This window comes from Solanum dulcamara, chromosome 2 (genome assembly GCF_947179165.1).
Source record: "Solanum dulcamara chromosome 2, daSolDulc1.2, whole genome shotgun sequence".
NCBI classification, from domain to species: Eukaryota; Viridiplantae; Streptophyta; class Magnoliopsida; order Solanales; family Solanaceae; genus Solanum; species Solanum dulcamara.
In genome coordinates, this window is record NC_077238.1 from 47989367 (window position 1) to 47998390 (window position 9024).

The window sequence follows — 9024 nt, forward strand, 5'->3', positions numbered from 1 at the left end:
TCTTCTAGCATTTCCTACTATATCCGAAGCTATCATTCCGAGTGTTGAGGTAGCTGTTACATCTATCTAGCGGACACCTCTTGCTCTTTTCTTATGTTTTAGTCCTATTCTAGAGACAAAGATATTGTGACTGTATTTCTTTTCGTACTTTGATAATAAATTAGTGGCTTGTACACGTGACAACCAATCTTGGGGGATGTTGAGCTTCTTTTACATATTTTCGCTTAAGTTAAATTTTGATTCTTTTCTTTTTCTTCAGCATCTACTTTTCGTTGGGTATTAGGTTGACTTATCTTAGTGGATTGAGATGAGTGTCATTACACCCGGATTCGGGTTGTGACAAAATGGTATCAGAGCCCTAGGTTCATAGGTCTCACGTGTATACAAGCCGAGTCTAAGTAGAGTCTTTAGGATCGGTACAGAGATGTCTGTACTTATCTTCGAGAGGCTATGAAGACTATTAGGAAATATCTCCACCTTTTGATTCTCTATCATGCGTCCTTGATCCGATCATATTTATATTTCCTCTCTCTGTTCTCTCACATATAATGGTAACTCTTGCCTGATTCTATGTGCGTACTCAAGTGCGGTAATAAGTTTTTTTTATGGTTTTAAGTTTGGTAACTGGTATAATTAAATTTTAACGAAGGATTCGATAAGATCAACAGAGAGGTGATCAATGATAGCTAAGATACGTGAATTCATAAAGGTCTTCAATGTATGAGCTAATGTTGATAGATAATGGAATTGGGTTACCTGGTTGGAATTCAAAATTTAATTTGTTCATTGTAAGTCTATATTATGGCAGTAGATTTCGTCAAGGTATAGATTAATAAGCTGAGAAATGATCGATCACATCAAATATTGAGTAATCGAAAATACTTGTGTAGGGTTTGGGTCTTACAAGTTGTTAATTTTGATTGTTAAGGGGCCTAAGGAAGTGCTCCACTTAAACTTTTAAGTTAGAACATGAGGTAAAATGTCATGAGTTATTGTTCAAAGAATAAGGTTGGTAAACAAGTCAGCAAAAGGAATAAGAGTCTGGTGTATTGAATAGTTCAAGGTATTTGAAATTTGCGTCATGGGAAGCATCTAAGAAATGAGAAGAAATAAGACATCACGTGTAGATCCTTAGTTCAAAGTTGAAGATTTCATGAATTTTTGCCCTTATTTTCAGATATGACTATACAATGTCGATTGGTTCGACACAGACTTATGAGGGATGTAACAACGACCTTTCTGAAGGTTTGATTTTGGTTTGAATGAAAAATAGTGAGGTGTCGAAGATTATATATTTTATGTAAGGTTAGACTCTTAAATTATGGTAGGTGACTTATGGATGCACTACAAGATGGGATATAGTTCTTCATGGTTATTAAGGATATCAAATTGGATTGATACTACTTTGTTGATGGGTTATACGAACTATTGTGATGCGTTACATAGGCACTAGAGGGTAAATAGAGGCTATGTGCTCATAGTATATAGAATTATTCAGGTGACCAAGAATTTCTGTAAGTTTTGGTATGGGGAACAGACTGGTCGATTGTGGATAGCAAAAAAAAATCAAAATCAAAGTGATGAAGTTAGATGAATGAAGATGTTTGATATAAGCACTATGAGAGAAGTATCTTGTGTTATTCGATCTTGATTTCGTACATTTTTATGTAACTATCTATTTTGTTTCGGACGTGAGTTGAAGTATGATTCGCTGCCTATGCCCACACGTGTTTCTACTTCGGTGGATGGATCCCTAGTGGTTGATCGGTGTACCGATCCTGCGACATCCTTTAGATAGGGTGGGATGCTTTTGCAAACTTGGTTATTTCAGTTGTGATAGATTTGGTGTTGTTAGGGATTGTTGAAATATAATAGTGATTTTACATGCACAATTCTTTTTATAAGAATTTGTAGAAGAGCTACCATGAATACTTACAATTGTCCGACAGTCTTAAGATTCAACTCTCGTCGGGGTCTCGTTCTGGCTATGTATGGTAGAATGTGGGGGGCCAATGGGTCTAGTGTACTGCTCTTAAGAGTTGTTTACAATCACAACTACTGATCTACCATTTTCGATAGTGTTATTAGAAGTTTTGTATGCTTGGGTGTATCGCTCGCTAGGAGGGGATTCAATCATTTCATTCTTTGGGTTAGATAAATCATATTCTCCAGTAATGAGTACCTAATGCCTAAAGATCAGTTTTGTATATCTTAAGCTCGTGGGATGCTTTGGTAGTGAGAATGGAATCTTAACAAGATCTGTGATAGTCTGTGCATTATGAGTGTGTTGATTGATTCGGGTTCATTTCTGGTTGTAACCGGTATTAGTCTAGAATTTTCTCGTGGTTATGTGATGAAAGATTGTCTTGATGGGTATGATGGGGTTTAGATGGTTTCAGTTAAGGTTTGGTTAATGGGTTAATCTGTGACGTCTAAATTATCCCTAATTTATAGATTTGCTAAAATTGTATTCGAAAGTTCAGTTCTTAGAAGTTGATCTTGATGTAATAGTTTTAATGACGAGCTTACTTGAAGGAATGAAAACTGACTTTTGAAGATTATAACTCAGACTTTTGGTAACATTGGTTATTCTCCTTTCTACTTCTTTATGTTCGAGGACGAACATGATTTTTAGTGGTGGATAATATAATGACCCGTTAGGTCATTTTGAGAACGAGTCTTCCTCCTTTCATACGAGACCCTTCCGTAAAACTTTTAATGGGTTATTTGGACTATTCGGTAACTTTGGCTAATTAGTTGAGGGATAATTTTAGAGAATTAATTTAATTGATAGACTAAAGTGTGAATTTATTTAATACCCTATACCACTTTTCTTATATTTAATAAAATAGGTTAGTAGGGTTTATCACTTTTAGTACATGATTAATTTAGAAAACAAAAAGAAGGAAATAAATAAATATAAAAGAAAAATAATAATATATATATATATGGCATTAAGCCATCAGGTGACGGCGGCGTAAACAAAAAAAACAAAACAAAACAACGCAGAAATTGAAAAAAATACGGAGGAAGAAAGAAAAGAAAGAGGAAAAGAAAAATAAAGGAGAAGAGAAAAATAGGGATTTTCATTCCAAAGCGTCAAGGTAATTATTCTCATCCTTTCCATTAAATTTTTATGCGATTATGTGACCCTAGGGTTCTTCACATAAAATCTTGATTTGGGGGTCGAATATTAATCCGTTTTAGCTGAAATTTGACATGTAAGTTTATTTTATCATGAGTGAATATACTCAAAAAGAAAATTTCAGATTTGACTTCAATGACATATAATGAGTTAGTTTCCGAATTTTGATATATTGAGATAGATAATTAAATATTAGGTATATTATATTTTATGAATTCCATTAAATTATTATATTGGGAAAATTAGAACCTAACCCTAGACTTGAAATTTAGAAAATATGGGAGTTGACATCTTAAGTGGCATCAAGATTAGGAACGTGATTATAGATTTGTGTGAGTTTTTAGGTCTAGGCTAGACATATGGTAATAAGGGTGTTGTTAGTTTTGAAAATCTTATTGTGATTATTCATTTGACTAGATTACATTGATTTGGAGGCCCAACGAAAAGGGAAGGCTCAAGTCCCGAAGTGACTACTTGATTAATTAAGGCAAGTGAATTTCTAAACCTCAGTTTAAGCTTATAGATACTTGTATTTCCGTGTCATATATACTAGGGAGTAATGAGAATTGGACTGGGTTATTGACTGTATGATTGACCTTAAAAATGAAGATGAGGGGTCGGGCCACACGCTCCGTGGCAGGTATTATGAAACAAAGGGGTCGGGCCACACGCTTCGTGGAAGGATACGTATATTGAGGGGACGGGCCACACGCTCCGTGGCAGGTTACATGGACAGAAATGTCCCCCATGGGTTCCGAACTGTGATTCAGCGGATATGTACTGATAGGACAGACATGCATTATTTCATTGCATTGCATCACATTTTGTTGATATTTGTGAATTTGTGTTTATCCCCATATTGCTTTGTGTGTGCTGAACTTGACTTGGTATGATTCATTGACGAGACTATTGATGAGTATTTGTGGATTGTATTACTGTTATTATTGTACAAGTGTAGAGTTGGACTGATTTTATGCAGGTTGTAGTTAAGAAGGTTCGGTTGGGAGAACAGGAGTACTTGTATCTATTAAGATTTGCTTAGTTTTAGTTATCCACTTGCTGAGTACCGTGTTGTTTGGTACTCACCCCTTTCTTCCACACTTGTGTAGGTTGTGAGCCCGGTCCTGCTTGATCTTCTAGCATTTTCTACTACATCCGAAGCTATTATTCCGAGTGTCGAGGCAGCTGTTACATCTATCTAGCGGACACCTCTTGCTCTTTTCTTATGTTTTAGTCCTATTCTAGAGACAAAGACATTGTGACTGTATTTATTTTCGTACTTCGATAATAAATTAGTGGCTTGTACACGTGACAACCAATCTTGGGGGATGTTGAGCTTCTTTTATATATTTTCGCTTAAGTTAAATTTTGATTCCTTTCTTTTTCTTCAGCATCTACTTTTCGTTGGGTATTAAGCTGACTTATCTCGGTGGATTGAGATGAGTGCCATCACACTCGGATTCGGGTCGTGACAGTCTATGTTTATCTTCTTCTTCCATTTGTCAAAGTAGACAAGATAGTAGGACCACCTTAAACATTATTACAAAAGGGTCTCTATCTTACCAAATGAGTCCTTATCTTCTACATTTTGATCCTTATCTTCTTTTCCACGTGTTCGAATTTTATTCGAATGATGTGGACATTGCGTCTTCTATTATATTTTCCTTTCTTATGGAACAAAATTCACAAGTACCCTTCACATGTTGCCTGAGCTGGCATAATCTTTTTTGTGCTTGAGGGCTTGATTTCAAAATTCCTTTTTCAATCATGTTATGTTTAGCTTGTAAATATCGGGCTGCTGTGGGAGGAGTATTTCTTGCAGGTGCTATCATAACTGAGGAGTGCATCTTTTATCCTCCATAGGTCCTGAAACCTTTTTTAGAATAGCTATCTAATCCTTGTAAAATTATCCTGAGTCTTATGGCTCTTCGATAATGAATATCATTTTCAGCGAATTTATTAAATTCTATAGTAGTTTTATCATTTTGAGTAATATAAAAATTAGTTGATTTTTCCAACTGGATTAAATAATAAGCTGAGTATCTTTCTTCTTTAAAGTAATCTGGTCCTGCTGAGAAGAATTTAATAACCAGTGTATCTTTTGGGGTGATAGTAGGATTGTTTAGGTAACAATCACGAACACCACTTTTTATCCATCTAGGGAGTCTATCAATTTTGGTAAAATCAGGAGTAGTTAAGTATATCGAATTGATTGCTCCGAAATCATGCCAATATCTAATCTCCTGAGGAAAAGAATCTTGCAGAAAATTAATTCGAGGATAAATTCTTCCAAAATCAATATATCTTGTAGGCGTATTTTTTAGAGAAAATAAATCTCTCATTATCATTCCTTGACTTTAAACCTTGGGGTTGTAAAACATTTAATCTCTCTTCTATCAAAATTCCTTTTAAAAGCCTTTGAGGCCTAAAAGACATTTGCTCATATTTATCATTGGCAGTAGTCGTGGTCGACGTAGTATCCAATTTTTTGATTTTGATCAAACTATTGATCATATCGTAATTGTCACTACATTTCCAACTTTAGATGTTATCTTTGCACATATGCTGATTAGTTTGTCAGCAATCTTTGAGTCGCAATCGAAATTAGCAATTTCGATAATATCGGAGACTGAAGTCTGAATATCATCAAAACATTTATTAATATCTTCCAGATGTGTTATCAGTTGTAGCTTAATATCTTTGTCCATCTCTTGTGAGAAAATCTGCTTCAAGATTTTTATTTGAGCGAATAATTTCAATATCAAAAGAATATTCAGAAAAAAACATTTATCATCTGATAAATCATTTATATTCCGATTTTGACGAAAGATTATTATGAACAAAAGCCTTTACTTGAGTATTATCAGTTCTAAGAGTAAATCGTTTTGGTAGTAAAAAGTAATATAGTTTTTGACAACTTTTTACTATGGCTAACAATTCTTTTTCATTAATATGATATCTAGTTTGTGTATCTGAAAAAGTTTCGGAACAATATCTACATAAACTTTCTCTTATCTTATTTTTATTAAGATCATAATCTATCTTTTTTAATACTCCGCTCCAACAGTGTTTCGAAGCATCTGTTTCAATGACATATAATGAGTTAGTTTCCGAATTTTGATATATTGAGATAGATAATTAAATATTAGGTATATTATATTTTATGAATTCCATTAAATTATTATATTGGGAAAATTAGAACCTAACCCTAGACTTGAAATTTAGAAAATATGGGAGTTGACATCTTAAGTGGCATCAAGATTAGGAACGTGATTATAGATTTGTGTGAGTTTTTAGGTCTAGGCTAGACATATGGTAATAAGGGTGTTGTTAGTTTTGAAAATCTTATTGTGATTATTCATTTGACTAGATTACATTGATTTGGAGGCCCAACGAAAAGGGAAGGCTCAAGTCCCGAAGTACTACTTGATTAATTAAGGCAAGTGAATTTCTAAACCTCAGTTTAAGCTTATAGATACTTGTATTTCCGTGTCATATATACTAGGGAGTAATGAGAATTGGACTGGGTTATTGACTGTATGATTGACCTTAAAAATGAAGATGAGGGGTCGGGCCACACGCTCCGTGGCAGGTATTATGAAACAAAGGGGTCGGGCCACACGCTCCGTGGAAGGATACGTATATTGAGGGGATGGGCCACACGCTCCGTGGCAGGTTACATGGACAGAAATGTCCCCCATGGGTTCCGAACTGTGATTCAGCGGATATGTACTGATAGGACAGACATGCATTATTTCATTGCATTGCATCACATTTTGTTGATATTTGTGAATTTGTATTTATCCCCATATTGCTTTGTGTGTGCTGAACTTGACTTGGTATGATTCATTGACGAGACTATTGATGAGTATTTGTGGATTGTATTACTGTTATTATTGTACAAGTGTAGAGTTGGACTGATTTTATGCAGGTTGTAGTTAAGAAGGTTCGGTTGGGAGAACAGGAGTACTTGTATCTATTAAGATTTGCTTAGTTTTAGTTATCCACTTGCTGAGTACCGTATTGTTTGGTACTCACCCCTTTCTTCCACACTTGTGTAGGTTGTGAGCCCGGTCCTGCTTGATCTTCTAGCATTTTCTACTACATCCGAAGCTATTATTCCGAGTGTCGAGGCAGCTGTTACATCTATCTAGCGGACACCTCTTGCTCTTTTCTTATGTTTTAGTCCTATTCTAGAGACAAAGACATTGTGACTGTATTTATTTTCGTACTTCGATAATAAATTAGTGGCTTGTACACGTGACAACCAATCTTGGGGGATGTTGAGCTTCTTTTATATATTTTCGCTTAAGTTAAATTTTGATTCCTTTCTTTTTCTTCAGCATCTACTTTTCGTTGGGTATTAAGCTGACTTATCTCGGTGGATTGAGATGAGTGCCATCACACTCGGATTCGGGTCGTGACAGTCTATGTTTATCTTCTTCTTCCATTTGTCAAAGTAGACAAGATAGTAGGACCACCTTAAACATTATTACAAAAGGGTCTCTATCTTACCAAATGAGTCCTTATCTTCTACATTTTGATCCTTATCTTCTTTTCCACGTGTTCGAATTTTATTCGAATGATGTGGACATTGCGTCTTCTATTATATTTTCCTTTCTTATGGAACAAAATTCACAAGTACCCTTCACATGTTGCCTGAGCTGGCATAATCTTTTTTGTGCTTGAGGGCTTGATTTCAAAATTCCTTTTTCAATCATGTTATGTTTAGCTTGTAAATATCGGGCTGCTGTGGGAGGAGTATTTCTTGCAGGTGCTATCATAACTGAGGAGTGCATCTTTTATCCTCCATAGGTCCTGAAACCTTTTTTAGAATAACTATCTAATCCTTGTAAAATTATCCTGAGTCTTATGGCTCTTCGATAATGAATATCATTTTCAGCGAATTTATTAAATTCTATAGTAGTTTTATCATTTTGAGTAATATAAAAATTAGTTGATTTTTCCAACTGGATTAAATAATAAGCTGAGTATCTTTCTTCTTTAAAGTAATCTGGTCCTGCTGAGAAGAATTTAATAACCAGTGTATCTTTTGGGGTGATAGTAGGATTGTTTAGGTAACAATCACGAACACCACTTTTTATCCATCTAGGGAGTCTATCAATTTTGGTAAAATCAGGAGTAGTTAAGTATATCGAATTGATTGCTCCGAAATCATGCCAATATCTAATCTCCTGAGGAAAAGAATCTTGCAGAAAATTAATTCGAGGATAAATTCTTCCAAAATCAATATATCTTGTAGGCGTATTTTTTAGAGAAAATAAATCTCTCATTATCATTCCTTGACTTTAAACCTTGGGGTTGTAAAACATTTAATCTCTCTTCTATCAAAATTCCTTTTAAAAGCCTTTGAGGCCTAAAAGACATTTGCTCATATTTATCATTGGCAGTAGTCGTGGTCGACGTAGTATCCAATTTTTTGATTTTGATCAAACTATTGATCATATCGTAATTGTCACTACATTTCCAACTTTAGATGTTATCTTTGCACATATGCTGATTAGTTTGTCAGCAATCTTTGAGTCGCAATCGACTGAAGATATTAGCAATTTCGATAATATCGGAGACTGAAGTCTGAATATCATCAAAACATTTATTAATATCTTCCAGATGTGTTATCAGTTGTAGCTTAATATCTTTGTCCATCTCTTGTGAGAAAATCTGCTTCAAGATTTTTATTTGAGCGAATAATTTCAATATCAAAAGAATATTCAGAAAAAAACATTTATCATCTGATAAATCATTTATATTCCGGTTTTGACGAAAGATTATTATGAACAAAAGCCTTTACTTGAGTATTATCAGTTCTAAGAGTAAATCGTTTTGGTAGTAAAAAGTAATATAGTTTTTGACAACTT